Source organism: Myxine glutinosa, chromosome 1 (assembly GCF_964187855.1).
Source record: "Myxine glutinosa chromosome 1, kmMyxGlut1.1, whole genome shotgun sequence".
NCBI lineage: Eukaryota > Metazoa > Chordata > Myxini > Myxiniformes > Myxinidae > Myxine > Myxine glutinosa.
In genome coordinates, this window is record NC_136261.1 from 421686726 (window position 1) to 421708606 (window position 21881).

Sequence of the window (21881 nt, forward strand, 5' to 3'; positions counted from 1 at the left end):
CTGCACACAGAACAAAGAAAACACAGGTGTGGAGTCCTCATCATCACCACAGGTAAGTGGCTGCGTATGGTGCGACAGGTTCATCAATCCTAACTATTTCCTAAATGACTTTAACAACTTTACACTACCCGGGGTCTTTCTCCGGCCAAACCATTGGCCCTCTTACACTATGGGTTCTAAAAACCAATTCCCATTGGCCAAACTGTGGTGCTTTTCAATTTGGGGTCTCACTCCCCCGATTCATCTCCCGGTGCCCTCGCACAATTTCTGGGCTGTGGCGTGTACCTCTCCCAGTGGGTCTACCCACCTGCACACCTCCACCACTGCAGTTGCCTCCGAGCTTACCTGCTCCTCACCCTAACCTAACTACCTGGGGAAGGCCCTCTGGCACTCTCCCCACTCGGTGCCCTCTCTGGCACTGGGCTACCCGGGTCCATCCTCCGGATCCTCGGGCCCCATCCACAACTCTACCGGCTCCCAGAGCTCACCGGCGGCCTCACCTGGCCAACATCCTCACAGTGGTGGAGTGCCCAACCAACTACACACACTAACAGGCTACACGCCCAGCCATTTCCACAACACTAATGCACCCATTCACAACACCATTCTGCAACCGCACCACAGATGCCAATATCCAACCACAATTTACCTGTACTCTCTACCTAACACTTACACTACCCGCCCCGGGTACTCGTGAAAGGGGTCCACTCTTCCCCATCCACACCTTCGCACCATGCACACCACTCCGTACCACTTACTCCAACTCTCTCCACACACCTGTACTTGCACACCTGTGCTCTCACACCTGGTGCCACCTGCACCCTTCTCTCCCCAAGCGCATTCGCGCTGATCCACAACACTCACTACTCACACACTTCTCCACACACCTGTCCAGTTGCACACCTGTGCAATCACACCTGGTGCCACCTGCACCCTTCTCTCCCCAAGCGCATTCGCGCTGATCCACAACACTCACTACTCACACACTTCTCCACACACCTGTCCAGTTGCACACCTGTGCAATCACACCTGTTCAATTCTCACACACACGGCATCATCTCAGCTAACTCCTCCCTTCTGAAACTTGCGCTTCCCCGTCGTCCCTTTAAACTATTGCGCTCCCACGTCATTATCATCCACACTAATCTACCTGCGTCCCCACTACAGGTATCAGTCACTAACTAACCTTAACGTCACCTACTGTCATCTTCGCTAGATCCCTACACACCATATCCTAACCCACCCGGGCTAGTTTTCACTGCCATACACCCCATAATCTATTGCTCCTTTGCCCCCACTGGGAAGGGTGGCAGGGATGCCACTCTTACCCACTGGGCACATCGCTCCTCAATCCCCCAGTCCTCTGGCACTAATAAGCCCCCCTTATTCAGAGGTACTGGGTCCCGCCTCGGCATCTAAAGCCGAGGCAATCCACGGGGGCGCCTGCTCGCCGGTGTAAGGTCTTATGTGGTCGGCGTGGACGATCCGAGGGAGGGCTCGTGGCCCCATTTTGATCTTAATGACCACGTCACAGATTTGCGACAGGACGACTCCTGGGCCTTGCCAGGGGGAGGTGAGTTTTGGGCACCTTCCCTTCCGCCTCCGGGGATTAAAGAACCAAATCTTCATCCCCGGAGCGTATTGACTCCCCTGGCTCCGGTCGTCGTACCTGCGCTTCATCTTTTCCCCCGCCAGATGGAGTTGGCGGCGGGCGAAGGCATGGACTAGCTCCATGCCTTCCTCTAGGTGACGTGCGTACCCCTCCCTCGGCGGGTTAACCACTGTGTCTGGCACAGGACCGCATAGCAAGTCGGCGGGAGCCCGTAACTCCCGCCCATACATAAGCAACGCTGGACTGCATGCGGTGGCCCCGTGCTGGCTGGTTCGGTAGGCCATGAGCAAGTAAGGGAGATGTTCGTCCCAGTCATCCTGACGGGTGGCGGTGAACAGTGCCAGTTGTTGGACCAGAGTTCGATTGAATCTTTCCACCATCCCGTCAGATTGAGGTCTTAAAGGCGTTGTTCTGGTTTTCCGAATTGACAGGAGACTGCACACATCTTTTAGCAATTTGCTCTCAAAATTTCGTCCCTGGTCGGTGTGCAACTCCTGTGGAATCCCATGCCGGCACACAAATCCTTCCACGAAGGCCTGCGCTACCACCCCTGCTTCTTGGTTGGGGAGGGCGTAGGCCTCCGGCCACTTGGTGAAATAGTCCATTACAACGAGGATATACTCATTACCTTGGCGGGTGCGGGGCAGCGGTCCTAGAATATCCATAGCCACCCGCTCAAGGGGGGCCCCCACCTGATGTAATTGAAGGGGGGCCCTCATCCTCCGTGCTGGTCCCTTTTTGGCAGAACAGGCGTCGCATCTCCGACACCAGTCCTGTATGTCGCGCCCCATATTCACCCAATAGAACCTCCGGCGGACCCGAGATATTGTCTTTGTCCTGCCCAAATGGCCGCCGGAGCGGGTACCATGCACCTGTTGCAATATGACGTTCTTGAATTTGTCAGGGACTATCACCAGCCAGGAAGTTCGATCAGAGGGAACCTCCACCCACTTGCGATACAAGATGTTGCCTTTCAATTCCAGGGTCTGCCACTGAGCCCAATATGCCTTTGTTTGTGCCCCGAGGGGGGTGACCTCTTCCCCCTTTGGTCTTTGCCCCAATTTGACCCAATTGAACACTGGCCCCAGGACAGGATCCTCCTGCTGGGCCGTGCTCCATGCCAAAGTTCCGAATTCCTCATCTGCAGTTAGTGGCAAAATTGGCCCTCTCACCCGGGTTGCCCGGACAACGAGGGTCGGGTCCGAATCGCCCAATTGTTCCCTCTCCTCGTGTCTCGCACAAAATTTGCAGTTTTCTCCCAGACAAGGACGCCGAGAGAGTGCGTCCGCATTACCATGGGCCTTCCCGGCCCTATGGGCCACATCAAAATCGTACTGCTGCAACTTTTCCAACCACCTTGCAATTTGGCCCTCCGGTTCCTTGAACCGAAGGAGCCATTGCAAGGAGGAATGGTCAGTTCTAACCAAAAATTTCCGCCCGTACAAGTACGGGTGGAAATGGTTCATGGCAGCCAGCATAGCCAATAACTCTTTGCAAGTGACGCAATAATTTCTCTCGGGCCTACTTAAGGCCCGACTATAATAACCAATCACTCTCTCCACGCCCTCCTGTGTCTGAGACAAAACTGCGCCCAATCCTTCCTGGCTCGCATCCGTGTCCAGGGTAAATGTCCCGTCACTAGTGGGGTAAGCTAGAAGGGGTGCGGATGTTAGACACCCCTTCAATTTTTGGAAGGCCTCGTGGCACTCCCGTGTCCAATTAAATCGCGTCCCCTTCTCCGTAAGCCGGTGGAGGGGACGGGCCAACTCCGCAAATTTCGCCACAAAGCGCCGGTAGTAGGAGCAGAGTCCCAAAAATCCCCGCACCTCTTTGATGGTACGTGGTGCGGGCCACTCCTCTACCGCTTTAATTTTGTCTGGGTCCGTTTTTACCCCCTCGCGGCCAATCACGTGACCTAGATAGGCCACCTCTCTTGCAAACAAAGTGCACTTGCTCGGGTTCAGCTTCAACCCTGCCTGTCTGAGGCACCCGAACACCTGGTCCAAATTAGCTACTGCCTGGGGGAACGTTTGGGCATGTACCAGGACGTCATCCAGGTACACCAGGCATGACTGCCATGGCATGCCGCCTAGTACATGCTCCATCAATCTTTCAAAGGTGGCGGGGGCGTTACACAAACCAAACGGCATCACAGTAAACTGATACAGTCCCTTACCTGTGGAAAATGCCGTTTTCTCCTTCCCTGCCATATCCATCTCCACCTGCCAATACCCACTCTTGAGGTCCAAAGTTGTGAACCAATTTGAGCCCGCAACGGCATCGAGGGTGTCATCAATCCTTGGCAGGGGATATGAGTCCTTGAGTGTCACGTTGTTTAGCTGGCGATAGTCCACGCAGAACCGCGTGGTCCCATCCTTCTTTTTGACCAGCACAACAGGTGACATCCAAGGACTTCCCGAGGGCTCGATCACACCTGCGTCGAGCATTTTTTCAACCTGCTCGTCAGCTTCCGCCCTCTTGCTCCAAGGGAGCCGTCGGGCGGCCTGACGAATAGGCCGGGCCTCACCGGTGTGGATCTGATGTTTCACCAGGCCCGTACGTCCAATATCCTCGGTGGACAGGGAGAAGAGGTCCAAATGGGACCCAACCAGTTTGTGTAAGGCCTCCCTCTGGATACCTCCCAACTCTACGCTGCTACGATTTACCATCTCGCAAATGGGATCGGGCCAATTCCTACTTGTTATTGAAGGCTCCCCCCGGGGTCGGCTCGGCTGGACGTTCTCGCCCCTCACTGTCGCGACTTCCTCAACGGGGGTGCAGCCAGCTACCCTCGTGCCCCTTACTATAGTGCGTGGTTCTGTACTCATATTTATTACTCGGACGGCCACTACCGGTCCGTCCGTTTTTACAAGGGTGCGGCCCACGATTAAACCCGGTATGGACTGCGCTGCCACCGGTTCGACCAGGCCGCAGGACTCCTGCCATGTTGGGCGAGCTGCCCACCGGGCCGGCACTATCGCCTCGGCCCTTGGGGAGATGGTCACGGCCTCGGAAGCCTCCAGCTCCGCTCTCTCGGCCGTGCTCACTCCCCCTAACGGCAGCTCTTCTACTCCCACCTGCAGGATCCCCCGGCACAAGTCGATTTTACAACCGCTGGCAGTCAACAGGTCCAACCCTATTAAACATGGGTCGCACACCTCCGCCACCCAAACATCTATCTCCCTCCTTACCGACCCTAACTTGAGGGTCACAGAACCACGCCCTATGATCGGGGCCGTTACCCCGGTAGCAAGCTGCAAACTATAATTTTGCAGGCGCTGGATCTTATCCCAGCCACCTGCGCTCGAATCAAGGACCACAGGGCTGATGATCGTGGCGCTAGCTCCTGTGTCCACTACGGCGTCTACCCCCACGCCGGCAATTTTGCATCTAATTGTCAGGCTACCGGTTCCAATTTGGCCACAATAAATGACCTGTCGCGTCAATGAGGGCTCTCCTCCATCCTCTGCTGCCGAACACCGCCCTACGTGCCCGACACCTTCTAGTTTCCCGGGGTCTGGCGGGGGGGTGTCTGGGGTCGGCTAACCCGCTCCCCCCTGGGCGGAGTTGAGGACCTCAACTGCCGGGGATCATCCCGGCGCGCGTTTCGACAGTGCCGCGCCAGGTGACCCAGGCGGTTGCAGGTATAGCACCTCACCTGATAAGGTGCTTGCCTCCGGAATTCCAAATTCCCCCCCCTGTAGGTCCGAATTGGATTACCCGCTCGTGGTCCACCGCGGGCCACCTCCGGGGCCGCCTGCCATGGTCCAGGTCCTGCCAGGCGCTGGTCCACCAGCCTCCGGACCATGCCCGCCAGGTCAGGACCCACGTCGTGGGCGGGCCCCCTAAGGGGTCCGCCCTCCATCGGGGGTCCCACCTGGCGGACCGCCATTGCGAGACGCTCGCCCCCCCGGGCCAGGGGCCTCGCTGCTTCCCAACGGGCCGCAGCGTCAGCCGCCTGGCTCAGAGTCTGCGGGCGCCACATGGCGAGCTGTTGCCGGAGCTCAATGTCCGGGAGGGCCTGGATAAAATGGTCCAGCGCCAGGCTTTCCCGGGAATCCGCTGCCATGCTAGCATGTGCGATCCCCACTGCGCGGCGAATGTCGTGGGCAAGTTCCCCGATGGCTTCCTGGGGCTTGCGCTTTCGCAGCGCGAGCTGAGCTTTAACAAGCTCGCTCTGCTGTTCTATGCCGAATCGATTAATTAGGGCATCGCGGAGGGCTGGCAGGGTGAGAGCACCCGCTGGTAATGCCGTCAGCATCTCCGCCGCCGCGCCGCGCAATGCGGCCACCAGGTGTACTCCACCTTCGTCCTCACCCCAACCGTTGCCCTTACACACACAGTCGAACTGCGCCAGGTACGCGCGTAGATCACTCTTGCCGTCATACGGCGCGAGTGGGACCTTGTGGGACCATCTCGTTTGCGAGTCGTTGCCCGCCTGCCGGACCCCGTGCGTCGCCCCTTGCGGGGTCAGCGCGGGGCCGAACCGGCCGGGCCCCCACAGTACATTACCCCCAAGGGGCTCTCGTGCCTCCCCGGTCCCTCCAACAACTACCCCTGTTGGTGTCGATGCATGGGTCACACCTCCGCAACCCGCTACCCATTCCATACCACCACAACCTTGCTCACCCACACCTCGCACCTCTCGTTCCATACCCTCCGGACCAGCCATACACCTCACTCGTGGCCTCTCACGAACATCCGGGTCTATCTCGACCCCCAAGCTTATTAAATCACCTGGCGCATCATACGCACGACCATATTGGTCACCACTTACACCGGGTTCTCTTTCTCTTCGCTTCTCCTCCATCACCTGCGAATCCCTCATCCGGTTAATGAGCACATCATCACGATCCGAACACAGACTTTGGACCAATTCTTTTACTTCCTCCTTTATCTCTTTCTTATCCTCTCTCCGTCACTTCTTAATTTCGCTCACCCCTTCTTCCACTTCTTCTAATTTTTGCTTCATCTCCTTCATCTCTTCGTGCGCCCCTTTAAGTTCTTCCTCTAACTCCACTTTATTTTTTTCTATGTGCTCCCGCACCTCCCGCTCTTTAACCTCCATCACCTCTACCACCTTGTCCATTTTCCTCGTCAGGTCCTCATGTACCGTCTGACACTCTTTTTTAATTACCCCTACGTCCTTTTTCATCTCCTTCTGTGTCGATTTCAAACCCTCTATTACCGCTGTGTTCTTCTTTACCTGGTCCCCCAACTCCTTTTGTCCCACTGTCAGTTGTTCTACTCCCAGCGTCAACTCCTCTATACCACCTTGCAATTTTACAGTCCCCTTTCTCACCTCTTTCTCCATGCGCTCCTTACAGTGCCTCACCTCCTCGCGCACTCCTCCGACCTCCTCACTCACTCTTCTTCTGATCTCCTCTCCCATCACTTGCATCTCCTGCCCAGATGCCACCCTCATCTGCTCCATTTCCTCCCTGTGAGCATCCAGTTTGGCTTCTACCCCCATTCTGACCCCCTCTATCTGCTGCCCCATTTGGTTAACTTCCCTTTCCGCTTGGTCCCTCATGTCCCTCAATTTGCCTTCCATCCTGTTTTCTAACCCCTCTAACCCATTTTTCACTCCCTCTATCTGATTCTCCTGGGCAGCCATTCTATTTTCTACCCCCTCTAACCCCTTTTGCATCCCTTCCATTTGATTCTCTTGAGCGGCCATTCTGTTTTCTACCCCCATTAACCCATTTCTCACCTCTTTTATCCCGTTGTCTAACCCCTCAAAATTATTGTCTAACCTCCCACTGGTACCCCTCGCTTCGTCCCTCATTACCCCCATTTGGTTTCCCATTACCCCCAATTGGTCACTCTGAGCATCCATCCGGTTCCCCAACCGCTCACTATCAGCCCTCATTCCCATCATTATTCTGCTTTCCATTTCTTCATTATTCTTGTCCATAAGGGCCTTCATTTGCATAAAAAACAAGTTCAAATCCACCGGGGGCGCTGCCACGGTCGCGGGCGCGGTGACCAGCGAGGCGCCATTTTGCGCGCCCGCTACTTCGTGCGTGACGGCGCTATTTTGCGAACCTGCCGCCCTCACTGCTTCGCTCTCCTCCTGTCCCTCAGTTTGGTCCTGGCCCGACCCTGCCTCACTCTCCCCTACCGGACCCCAGCTGTCTTGGTCTGCCATAGCGCGACTTTCAAAATTCGAGTTTTTATACAACAAAACAAATTTCGGCCGTTATAATTTCGCGCGGGAAACGCGCTCCGAATCGATTCTACTTGTTACAAATTTGGGCCTAATAAATTTAGTCCCGGGTTCGAATTCCACTCCTCGACACCAATTGTTACAGACGTGGCTTAGATGTTATTTTACCGAGCGGTTTTGGTATGACCACGTCTGCACAAGTTACCCGATTATACTCGATGTTGACTAGTCGCGCTATGCTAGGTCAATGAAGGAACAGACACACGGCTGGGATTAAATGACACGACACCAATTGTTCAGTTCTCAAGACCTCCGGAGGAGGTTATATTGTTACGGAAGGTCAGATTACAGGGACGAGAGGTACAGCATAGAAAGGTGGGCACTTAAACACACTCTTATATTATTCCCGACAGACCACAGATAAACGGGACAAAAGGCTGACTCACACGGGGATTGATGGCAAGGATAGGCAGGTAGCGATGGCTCCAGGTGCACCTGGGCTCAGGGCAGGATCGACCCGGTCCGGTCCAGAGATGCGGGAGGTTTTACAGCGCTCGAGGTGGCGTCTTGTCGTCTCAAGCTGGGGGCGCATCTGACGTCACGTCCGCTACGTGGCCGCGTATATCCGGCGGGGAGTGACACGCCCTCGGCTCGTTAGCTCCGCCCCAGATGGAATCGGCACGTTGCTTCTCATTGGGTGCGTGCGGGGGGGGTTACCGGCTCCGCCCTTGACGAGGAGCTGACAAGGAGCCCCTTCGTGGTAACCCCGTGGAGCGCATGGTCCGGAGCGTCGTTGTTGTTGTAATTGTTGTTGTAATTTGGGGAAGAAGATGGGAGGAGGTATGGGAAAGGTCCTAAACTCACTACTGGTGCCATATAATCACATTCTGGTGCAACGAAGAGTCATAATTAATGGAAACGAGTCCTTAACTGACATAGACTAAGAATAACTAGCAAGATGTCCGAAAGTTGTCTACGTGTGGTGCGGTGGACCTGGGCACGACATTTAATGGGGGAAAAAGGGGAAGGTCGGTTCTACAGAGTGTTGTTTACAGACAATGGGACTAGGGAATGGGGGATTGGGGATAGTTGGGGAGTATTGGGGAAATAGGGGAATATTTACAAGCGGATATGGAGGCCAAATTCCATATTCGCAACAATATATATATATATATATACACAAAGAATTAAGTTAAGCACCCCCCCCCCCCCCGTTTTTTCACAACCTCGCACATTACAAGTTTGTTGTCGTCAAAACAGTGTAATATACCCATGATATTGCTATATTTTCTGGAGAAGTGATATTATGGTCACATAAAAACATAACAATCATGCCGTTTTCAATATTTTATTCTGAATAATTTAAGGTGAAATTTTTTGGGAATTTTAGGCATATTTTCACCTCAATTTAAGTATGGAGCTATAGGTCCATCACGGACAGTGTGGATGACGTTTATGTTTTCTAACGTACAGTCATTGTTCTGAGAAGACCTCTAGCGATCTCTGCGTCAATAACGTGTGGAGGACCCACGTGATCGGATCACTGACTCAACCCTACGTCTCATAGACCCTGTAAGCCGTCGTATGCGTTGCTGTGGCAGGTTGTTCCATTCCCGATGTAATGCACGTTCCAATTCATCCAGATTGGCTATTGGAGGGACCATCTTCGCAATTTGTCGTCCCAACATGTCCCAAACGTGCTCGAGGGGGTTCAACCTGCCACAGCAACGCATACGACGGCTTACAGGGTCTATGAGACGTAGGGTTGAGTCAGTGATCCGATCACGTGGGTCCTACACACGTTATTGACGCAAAGATCGCTAGAGGTCTTCTCAGAACAATGACTGTACATTAGAAAACATAAACGTCATCCACACTGTCCGTGATGGACCTATAGCTCCATACTTAAATTGAGGTGAAAATATGCCTAAAATTCCCAAAAAATTTCACCTTAAATTATTCAGAATAAAATATTGAAAACGGCATGATTGTTATGTTTTTATGTGACCATAATATCACTTCTCCAGAAAATATAGCAATATCATGGGTATATTACACTGTTTTGACGACAACAAACTTGTAATGTGCGAGGCTGTAAAAAAACGGGGGGGGGGGGGGTGCTTAACTTCATTCTTTGTGTATATATATATATATATACACAGTGGAACCTTGACTTACGAGTGCCCCAACTTACGAGTTTTTCGAGATACGAGCCGTCGCTCCGGCAGTTTATTGCTTTGAGATGCGAGCCGAGATCCGAGTTACGAGCTTTCGCCACCCGGTCACGTGGTTATCTTGCCGTTCAAGTACGTATCTCTGTCGTATAGCGCTGCATTTTTTTTTTCGCATTTTGGTTATTTCGAGTTCACGCCGCCAGGTGGGTTGTTCTGGTCACGTGGTTATCTTGCCGTGCACGTACAGTACGTATCTCTGTCGTATAGCGCTGCATTTTTTTTTTTGCATTTTGGTTATTTCGAGTTCACGCCGCCAGGTGGGTTCTGGTCACGTGGTTATCTTGCCGTGCATGTACAGTACGTATCTCTGTCGTACAGTGCTGCATTTTTTTCCTTCACATTTTGGTTATTTCTAGTTTACGCCGCCAGGTAGGTTCTGGTCACGTGGTTATCTTGCCGTTCAAGTACAGTACGTATCTCTGTCGTATAGCGCTGCATTTTAGTTTTCGCATTTTGGTTATTTCGAGTTTACGCCGCCAGGTAGGTTCTGGTCACGTGGTTATCTTGCCGTTCAAGTACAGTACGTATCTCTGTCGTATAGCGCTGCATTTTTGTTTTCGCATTTTGGTTATTTCGGAAAATTTCATGTTCATGTCGAACATTTCATGTTCATGTTCATGTTTTCATGTTCATGCCATGCCAGGCCACAACTTGTTCAGAGTGCCGGCGATAGCTCGCCTTCTCTTTGTGGAAAACACGGTGAGATCCTTAACATCCAACAACTAATGGGACGCAAACGGGGCGCCCAGTTTAGCGGTACACACATTGATGAATCACCCTGCCTGTGATTCACCCATGACAGGTTATAGCTGGGTCGGGATTCAAACCCAGGCTGGACAGTTTAGACTTTAGAGTCAAGTGTGCGTACCTCCAGTCCAGGCCATCCTGCCAACTTGTATGCTGCATACAGGTGAAATATAAAGCGCGAGATATTTTTATATATACTGTATATTTAAAAAAAATTGGTGTGGTTTTTGGCGGGCTGGAACGGATTAATAGCATTTCAATGCATTTCAATGGGGAAATTTGATTTGAGATACGAGCAATTTGAGTTACGAGCTCGGTCACGGAACGAATTAAACTCGTAAGTCAAGGTTCCACTGTATATATATATATATATATGTATATATATATATATATATATATATATATATATATATATATATATATGAAGGAACTGCGCTCCAACGCGAGTCGAAAGAATTGACGTGACCAAAGACGGAATTCGTCCGAGTTGCTTTATTGAAACAAAACAGCTCAGGTATTCTCCCAAGCCCGTTTTTCGGGCAACAATATATATACACATTTATGTCGGGAAGTTTGCCGGGCAAAAGCTATACCGGGCATGCCCGGGTATCAAGGGCGAGCCTTGGAAAGGCGAGTCTGGACCTGCCCGGGCGTGTTTGGCTGCGGCCTGGCAAGTCGAGGCTGGGCGTGCCCGGGCGCTCTGGGCGAGCACTGGAAAGGCGATAGCGGGCATGCCCGGACGCTCTGGGCAAGCCCTGGAAAGGCGATAGCAGGCATGCCCGGACGCTCTGGGCGTGCCCTGGAAAGGCGATAGCGGGCATGCCCGGACGCTCTGGGCGAGCCCTGGAAAGGCGATAGCGGGCATGCCCGGGAAAGACGAGACCGGGCGTGCCCGGGAGGTTCGGGCGTGCCCGGGAACAGTGAGTCCGGGCATGCCCGGGAGAGGCGCGTCTGGCCGTGTTCTGGCCGGTGCAAGGCGATTATGTACATCCAGCGGTAACCGCTACATATATATATGTATATATATATATATATATATATATATATATATATATATATATATATATATATATATGTATATATATGTATATATATATATATATATATATATATATATATATATATATATATATATATATATATATATATATATATATATATATATATATATATATATATATATATATATATATATATATATATATACTAGCCTGGCTCGGCTCACGCGTCGTTATTGAGGAACGGGCTTATTTTAGCTGAGGATAATGACTACCTGAGTTGCTGTGTTGTCATGATTTACAACAATCATAATACAAACAATTATTTTGCACAAATGTATTTGTGATATTGCATTTTTATAGGCAATTTAGGTTGAAGATTTAGGTTTAATGTTTTTTTTTCAAGAAAGAACCCCTCAGCACATACATAGGGGAGGGGTAGGTGCAGACGGGAAATTTGGGACGATTTCACCTCACCACACATAATTTAAAGCACCTCACCATCAAGTAATTTACAACACCTGGGTTTGGGACACAAGATTTAGAGGCAAACACGGAGTTGAGGCATTCAGCTTTTTCACATGCGGAGTCAGCCATGTAGCGATTTGAGGTGAGGGATGGGATGGAGGGGGAACAAACACCAGTAACAGATTTGACCAGATGCCACCAGGATTTGGAAGAGGGAGACAGATAAGAGAGTTCGTTCTTGAGAACAAAGAGATATTGTTTCCTGGCTCTCCTGAGGGTGGTCACACACTTGTTTCGGGCTTTGTGAAAGGAAATGAGATTTCATTCCGTTGGATTTGCTTTCCAGGAGACGAAAGCAAGTTGTTTCTGGGCAACAGCCTCACCACAAGATTCCGTGTACCATGGACGGGAGGAAGGGTATGACAACTGAAGACGAGATGGGATAAATCTGTGCATGAGAGAGAGCAATTTACTTTGGAAGAATTCCCAGGATGAGTTGATGTCAGAGGCGGTAGAGATGGGAGACCAGTCCAGATGATTGATGGCTGCTTGAAGACCGTGCCAGTTGGCCTGAGTGAAATGCCAGACTAGTCGACGCTGAGGAGGCTCTCTGAGAATGGCCAGAGAGATGTCCACTTTAACAGGCACATGATCAGATGAGCCGATTGGAGCAGAAGAAGAGCAGCAGACATTTTCAGGGAAGTTAGTCATAACCAAGTCCAGAAGAGAAGATGCTCCATTGACTGAGATCCGGGTCGGGAAATTGACAGATTGTGTCAGTCCCAGTGAGTCGCAGAAGTCCTTTGCTGAAGAGCCATGGCTGGTGAGAGAGGTACCCACACCCAGCCAACTGGCATGGTGACAATTGAAATCACCACATATGAGGAAGAGAGAGTTGGGATGGGTAGGTAGAAGTTGGTCCATATTATCAGACAGCGAGATTTAGATGGAGTCATCACTGTTTGGTGGATGGTACAACACACATATGAACAAAAGGTGGGAGCAAAGGGGAAGCCGCAGCCAAAGGCATTCCTGGGGGTGAGGTGGAGAGAGGGCAGTGCAGGGCGAGTGAGGAAGAGTGTTTTTTTTTATAAAGATAGCAACCCCACCTCCAGGACGAGGCTCAGGTCTATCATACCAGAGGAGGGAGTAACCTGGGAGAGATACCAAGGAATCAGAGACATCATGAAGGAGGAAAGTTTCTGTTAAGCAGATCACGTCTGGTTTGTCCGAAGCAACCTGTATGGAGAGATCAGTCAAGTTTGAGTGAAGGCCCCGGATGTTTGAGGTCCATACCGTTAATGAAGAGGAAGGGGGAGCATTGGATACAGAACAGGGGGGGAGGGTTAGGGAAAGATGTGGAAGAGGAGGAAGAGGTAGGGAGAGCTGTTGAAGGTGTGTCAGAGATTTCAGAATAGCTTGGAGAAAGGGAAGAATGGGGCGGACAAGAGGTTTGATAGTGATTGGGTGAGGCACAGTGAGGTGTTATTTGAGGAGGGGGAAGAGCGAGGCAGAAGGTTTGGGGAGATGAAGGGGAAATTTGGAAGGGGGAAGAAGTGGGGAGGACGCTTTGAGGAGGAGGGGTGAGAGGAGAGTCTAGGAGGGGAGGAGCGAGGGAGAGTCTCGAAGGGGAGCGGTGTGGGGGGAGTTTAGGAGGGAAGGGGAAGGGGGGGAGATTTGAAAGGGATGGGTGATGGGGAAGATTTGGAGGGGAGGGGCAAGATTTGAAAGATGGGTGATGGGGAAGATTTGGAGGGGAGTGGCAAGGGGGTAGATTTGGAGGGGATGGGTGATGTGGAAGTTTTGGAGGGGAGGGGTGATGGGGCAGTTTTGGAGGGAAGGGATGATGGGGAAGATTTGGAGGGGAGGGGTGAGATTGGTTTTTGAAAAGTGTACGATTAATGGGAAATGAACATTTATTGCAAAATGAGTTTCTTGAGACCTTTGAGTCAAAAATACGTTTGAGGATGCTGGGGGGTAGGTGGAGAGCAGGAGAGTTTCGGGAATGTATGAAAGAGGCACTGTAAGAGATGGAATTTTTTTTTGGAATGAATAGATTTGGTGAGTAAGTCGAAAGCATCCTTTTATCGAAGAAAAAGAAAAAGGTGTTTTAATATACGACAGAATACAGTTCTTCAGGGGAGAGTTTAAATTTTTTTTAACAACGTGATCATGTGATCACGAACAACGTGGTCGAAGAACGAACGAACAAATAAGAACAACGAATAAACGAATTAGAGCAGAGGAGGAAATATTTTTTTGGTTTTTTTTTTTCTGAGTTGAGATTTTAAACAAGGAAGTATGGGGTGAAAGACTGGGACAAAAAACAGGGAACTAAAGTAATTGCTGCGCAATCGATGAACCGCTGAGAGAAAAACAAGGCCCCAAGGTTGGACACGGAAACCTACTAGTACTAGGCCTCGGAATACGCGACACGAATTAACCGACGATTTTGTATGCAGGTACGAAAAATCAACACCGATAATCTTACCAAAGACACACCACAAGTACACACAACGAAAGACAGATACAGCCACGACAAAAACACAACTGTGAAAAAATTACTTAACTTCGAAAGCGTAAGCGCATGGACAGACTCAAAAGAAACGTGACCTCCCAATATATACAGTCACGTGAAAAAGTAAGTACACCCCATGTAAAGTTTTGACTTTTTCAACATATTTCAACATACAGCTATTTGATCTTCATTTCAATAATATTGACAGATAAAGGTGATATAACATCACAAATATCATGAAACATTTACATTTTGTTGTCCATTGTATAATTTAAATAAACATAAATGCAAATTTTGCATGTGTAAAAAGTAAGTACACCATTGGCTCTAATAGGTGTTATTGCCCCCTTTGGCAGAAACAACCTCAAGTAGGCATTTCTTAACTGTCTACCAGTCTCTGACGTCGACTGGGAGAAATTTTTGCCCAATCCTCCATGCAGAATTCTTTCAACTGTGCGATGTTTGAGGGGTTTCTTGCATGCACAGCTCGTTTCAAATCCCCCCACAACATCTCGATGGGATTTAGATCCGGGCTTTGACTTGGCCATTTCTTTCTTTTCAGCCATTCCTTGGTGGATCTACTGGTATGTTTATGGTCGTTGTCAAGTTGCAAGGTCCACCTTCGGTTGAGCTTCAACACTTCGACAGATGGCCTCACATTATCCTCACGCACCCTCTGGTACAATGAAGAATTCATAGTGGATTATATGATGGTGAGCTGCGCAGGCCCTGATGCAGCAAAGATGCCCCAAACCATAATATTTCACCACCATGCTTTACAGTTGGTATCAGGTTCTTGTGGTCAAATGCTGTCTTTGGTTTTCGCCAAACATGTCTTCTGGTACTGTGGCCAAATAGCTTGACCTTTGACATCTGTCCAGAGCATATTGTTCCAGAAGAGCTGGTCTTTGCCTCGGTGTTCATGTCCAAACTTTAGTCTTGCCCTGATGTTCTTTCTGGACAGCAAAGGTTTCCTCCTGGCACACCTCCCATGTAGATCGAATTTGTGCAGCCTCGTTCCAATGGTAGACTCATGCACTTTGACATCAACAGTGGCAAGAGCTACCTGTAGGTCCTGTGATGACATTCTGGGGTTCTCAAAGACTTCTTTCAGCATCTTGCGGTCTGCTCTCGGGCTGAACTTGCTGGGACGGCCTGGCCTGAACAAGTTGGTAGTTGTTTGGAATCTTCTCCACTTGTAGATGATCTGCCGGACAGTCGAATGGCTGATTTCAAATTGTTTGGAGATCTTTTTAAATCCCTTCCCAGACTCGTAGGCATCTATAACCTTCTTTCTGAAGGCCTCAGAGAGCTCTTTTGATCCAGGCATGGTGACGCCGCACACCTCAAAAGCAAAGAGCAAACCAAACGAAATGTCTGAGGTTTAAATAAGACAGGTTCCTCCAAGATCCTCTCCAATGATGTTCTAATCATTTTTACCTGAGCTGGTACACCTGATTCTAATTTTAGGCATTTGAAGTAGTGATAAATGTAGGGGTGTACTTACTTTTTCCACATGCGAAATTTGCATTCATGTTTATTTAAATTATAGAATGGACTACAAAATGTAAATGTTTCATGATATTTGTTATATTATATCACCTTTATCTTTCAATATTGTTGAAATGAAGATCAAATAGCTGTATTTTGAAATATGTTGAAAAAGTCAAAAGTTTACACGGGGTGTACTTACTTTTTCACGTGACTGTATATAGATAAATGACTGTACCCGAGTTGCCGTTTTGTCATGGTTTAAACCAATCATAATTCAAACAATTATTTTGCACAAATGTATTTGTAATATACGTGATATCACATTTTATAAAGAATTGAAGTTGAAAAAAAAAATTCCCGAAAGAAATTCCAAAAATAAAATTGCAACATTTTTCAAAACAAATACCCTTACTTAGGACATACCGACGGGAGAGATATGTGCATAACAGAAGTTTGGTATGATTTCACAAAAGTTTGAGAAAGTAGTTCTGTGACAAGACAACACAACACAACACAACATATATTTACACACACACACACACACACACACACACACACACACACACACACACACACACACACACACACACACACACACACACACACACACACACACACACACACACACACACACACACACACACACACACACACACCAAAATTCCCCTTTTCTTAAAAGGTCACCCTTTTTCCTTTTTTTCAACAAAACTGTATTTTAAGAAACAGAGAAGGTTATTTATTTATTGCGTCCAATGTGGTAAGGTCTTATAGTATTGTCGACAGGCGCCCCTTTATATGAACTTTTGCACAGTATTTCTTGGTTCCTCCTATGGAACTTGGTTCATATTCTTGGAACGTGGAGGTTATTGACATCCCTCCCCCCCAACCCCCACGATCTCATACGCACACACCAAATAAAGGGGCCCCTGGCATTTTCCCCAATATATATATTTTAAAAATTAATGATTTATGTCACGTGACCTAATACCTATTCCCCTCAAAAACAACCCACTTCCAGTTTCACGCGACACTGATGCAGTGCCCTCTGATTCCGGGAGGCTGGTACTCATTTTGCCAAATTCAAAAGCACGAAGCGCTGACTCAACCCAACTGGTTGTGTCAGCGCCTCGTCCATTTTAACGGCGTCAACCTCACATCTCAACGCAGCCAAATTCACCATGAAGCCAACACCAGGATTAGTTTCACAGGTAACGAAGTAGAACGACACTCGGTATCGCACAAACCTCCACCAGGATAAACAGGTAACGTTTTGTATCCACTGATAGACCGGATCTGGATTCGGACCTGAACCTAAATCAAATAGGCTTCTTCTTCTTCTTCTGAACAACCCACCTCATCCCCCAAAATGTCATAATCATCCATCCACATCTCTGTCATATCGTGCTGTGTATAATCATGTTCGCCCGATCTCTCGATTAATATTATGAAGAATCACTTCAAATTATCGTTTTACAGCATATCTTTCTCAATATCAATAATAAAATGAGAAACTCCGAACAAACCTTCAACTCAGAAGATCCGACCCGATCACTGTTTCAGCCGCTTGTGGAGGACACGGGGCGGAGCACGGAGGACAAAAAGACACGGAGCGGAGCACGGACAAAAGGACACTGAGCGGAGCACGGACAAAAGGACACGGAGCGGAGCATGGAGGACAAAAGGACACAGAGCCGAGCATGGAGGACAAAAGGACGCAGAGCGGAGCACGGAGGACAAAAGGACACGGAGCGCAGCACAGAGGGCAAAAGGACGCGGAGCGGAGCACGGAGGACAAAAGGACATGGAGCGGAGCACGGAGGACAAAAGGACATGGAGCGGAGCACGGAGGACAAAAGGACACTGAGCGGAGCACGGAGGACAAAAGGACACGGACCTGAGCACGGAGGACAAAAGGACACGGAGCGGAGCACGGAGGACAAAATGACACGGAGCGGAGCACGGAGGACAAAAGGACACGGAGCGGAGCACGGAGGACAAAAGGACACGGAGCCGAGCACGGAGGACAAAAGGATACGGAGCGGAGCACGGAGGACAAAAGGACACGGAGCCGAGCACGGAGGACAAAAGGACACGGAGCCGAGCACGGAGGACAAAAGGACACAGAGCCGAGCACGGAGGACAAAAGGACACGGACACGAAACCAAAAAGGACACGGACACGAAACCAAAAAGGACACGGACACGAAACCAAAAAGGACACGGACACGAAACCAAAAAGGACACGGACACGAAACCAAAATGGACACGGACACGAAACCAAAAAGGACACGAATCGATCCGATCACGGGGATCTTCGTCACAGTTACAGTTCAAGGTTTACAAGATCACCTGGAGGTTTTCGTGGTTATTGAATCCTTCCTTTGAATGCAATTCGTCTTCTTCTTCCTCCTCCGAAGCACCGATCTCCACCACGTGGTAGTTGATGGCTCATTGGCCAATTGGCGTCAGATAAAGAACTGAAGCCACATATCGGCCATTTTACCACTCCCGTTCACGGCGCTTGAGAATAATTACTTTTAGTTCAGTTGTTTTTCAATCGTCGACTTGGCACGAAGTTTGGAGTTACACAGAACCCTTATATTGACCTAGTTGTGAACGAGAGAACATCAGAACCCTTTGCTTCATGCCGTGCCCTTCGGAGTGCAACCCGCCTCTAACGCCGTGCCGCCCTGTCCCGCCCAGCCCCTTTCCGCCCTGTCCCGCCCAGCCCCTTCCCGCCCTGTCGCGCCCAGCCCCTTCCCGCCCTGTCCCGCCCAGCCCCTTCCCGCCCTGTCCCGCCCAGCCCCTTCCCGCCCTGTCCCGCCCCTTCCTGCCCCGCCCCTTCCTGTACCGCCCCGTCCCGTCCCTCTCCTCCTGGACCTGGATTGTAATCCTCGATCCGACTGTTCTTGGAAACACCGAAACCGAAATCCTGGTCTTCGAGACGACACCAACAGCACATTTTTATTTTTGTTTTCTCATTTACGACACCAGCTCGGGGGGAACAAAAATCAACAACACAAAGGATTACAATAAATACAGTTGTGGATTATGTGCGATGGATTATTTGCAATAAATATTACATTAATGCAGTGCAAGAAATGAGAGATTCCCTAGGAAGGATTAGAGGTGAGGACAGAAATTTGTTGGAACATCGCATGTTGAATAGAGACCATTGTAACACCAGCATGTCCCTCCCCTCCCCCTCTGCCCAACAGGAGGGCAAGGCGATCTCAAGCATCCTCCTCCCCCCTCCCCCCCCCCGGCCCGAAGAGAGGGTAAGGCAATCTCGAGCATCCTCCCCCTCCCCCCCCCCACCCTAAGTGGAGGGTAAGGCGATCTTCAGCATCCCCCATCCCAACCCCAGGAGGAGGGTAAGGCGATCTCGAGCATTCCCCCTCCCCACCCCAAGAGGAGGGTAAGGTGATCTCGAGCATCTCCCCCCTCCCCACCCCAAGAGGAGGTTAATTCGATCTAGAGCATCTCCCCCCCCCCCCCCTCCACCTCCCACTCTAGGAGGGGCATAAGGCAATCTCCAGCATCTCCCCCACCCCCTAAGGTAAGGCGTTCTCTAGTATCCCCCCCCCCAACCCTGAAGAGGGGGGTACGGCGTTCTCTGGTATCCCCCCCCCCCCCCGCCCTAAGACGAAGGTAAGGGAATCTCTAGCATCTCCTCACCACCCCAAGAGGAGGGTAATGCGATCTCCAGCATCTCCCCCGCCCCCGAAAATGGGGGGGGGGTAAGGCATTCTCTCCTATCCCCTCACCACCCCCCCCCCCCCCCCCCGCCCAAAGAGGAGGGTAAAGCGATTTCTAGTATCCCCGCCGCCGACCTAAGAGGAGGGTAAGGCAACCTCAAGCATCTCCGCCCTTACTCCCCCCCCCCACCCACCCGAAGTGGAGGGTAAAGTGATCTCGATCATCCACCCACCCCCCGACACCCTAGGAGGAGGATAAGGCAATCTCTAATATATCCCCCCCCCCCCACAATCTAGGAGGGGAATAAGGCAATCGCTCGCATCTCCTCCCCCCCCCCCCCCACACTCAAGGAGGGGAATAAGGCAATCTCAAACATCTCCTTCACCCCGCCCCCCACCCTCGGAGGGGGTTAAGACAATCTTCAGCACCTCATCTCCTCCCCCAAACCCCAAGAGGAGGGTAATGCGATCTCGAGCATCCCTCCCAACCCTAAGAGGAGGAGGGTAAGGCGATCTCTAGCATCTCCACCCTCCTTCCCCCACCCCCCCCCCCACACCCTAGGAGAGGAGGGTAAGTCGATATCTCGCATCTCCCACCCCACACCCCTCCTCGTCCCCACCCACCCTAATTGGAGGGTAAGGTGATCTCTAGCATCTCCTCCAAACTCTAGAAGGGGGATAAGGCAATCTCCAGCATCTCCCCCCCCCCCCCGCCCCCTCCTCCCACGCCCTTCGAGGAGGGAAAGGCGATCTCTCGCATCAAACTATATGCAACAATGGTGTGCGATGATGTTTGTAAAATTTCACATTGATAGAGTAAGTAGTTTCAGAGATATAATTATTTAATATTTTCCTTCAATCCAATATGGCTGCCAAACCATGTGACCTATGATGTCGTAAATTTAATATTTCAATACAAAAGGGTCACAGATCATGTGCATGCAATTTCAGATTTTTAGGATGAGGAATTCGATTAATGGTCTGAGCGGAGTCCAGGTAATCATAACCCCGAATGAGCACATTCCCTTAGGAGAGATAAAATACCTTATTTGGTACGATCTCTGAACAGGTATTTTTGGTTATTAAAAACATGGAGTTCTTGTACTGAAGGTAATTTCACTTGAAGGTAAAATCATCTCTCCAGGACAATTAAACATTCATATTAATCGATACAGATATTCGGTTTTGTTTACGTGTTTCGCAATTACTCACAATTAATTTTAGGAGAATACAAATTATTCCCACACCATGAAACACCTGGACGGCAGTTTATACCTGGGTCTGGATTCGATCCCGGACATGTTCAAGATCGTCGGTGAAGAAGGATCATTTTAGCCATGAGGGTAAATGTCCAGGTGAAGTACGTGACATTCCCATTGCTCTCCCTCAGACCAATCCCCTTTTCTTACCTGTACAGGTGCTTCCAGGTGTTCACATGGAACGGTTGTTCTTCATGAAAGAGCGAATACTGTATCAAGGTCCAGTTAAATTGTAATGAGCTAAAGATTCCACCGACAACCCCCAAGACATTCCTCCTGGGAGACAAGATCACCTGTACCGATTGTTATAAAGTTCGTTCGATCGAACATGATGGAGTTCTACAAGGACAGGGAATCGGGACTCCAGGTTACACTTCAGCCATTGTCCGGTGTACACGTTTAAACCAGGTATCCAACAATGGTCTTTGAACGTGATTCACTTCGCTCGAGGAATCGACTCAGAAATGATGGGACACGCGTTATAAACCGGGTTACCTGGTGTGGATTGGGTTTTCAATCACACCTTAATACTCCATGTCGTGATGACTTTTTATCACGTTGCTGCGTAAACGATGACGTAGTACGTCGGTGAAACCATTCTGGTGTGACGTGTTCTCATTGCGAACAAATGCTCGTCGTAGCTTTACCTTATTTGCAGGAGTGCCTCGTGGGTTTCAGCAGGAAT

General features: G+C 50.1%; 1 protein-coding gene across 3 annotated transcripts in view; it reads right to left on the reverse strand.

The window, feature by feature from the left end:
- LOC137418545 (uncharacterized) overlaps nt 1–18931 on the reverse strand; it is a 54531-nt gene extending 35600 nt beyond the window's left edge. Inside the window, exon 1 of one of the 3 annotated variants that reach the window (XM_078770599.1) lies at nt 18589–18931. The gene's annotated coding sequence lies outside the window, so the exon portion shown is untranslated. Of the gene's footprint in view, nt 1–17763 lie in introns of all 3 variants that reach the window. The other 2 variants (XM_078770601.1, XM_078770600.1) reach the window with 2 other exon arrangements.
- Nucleotides 18932–21881: the final 2950 nt, after the last annotated feature.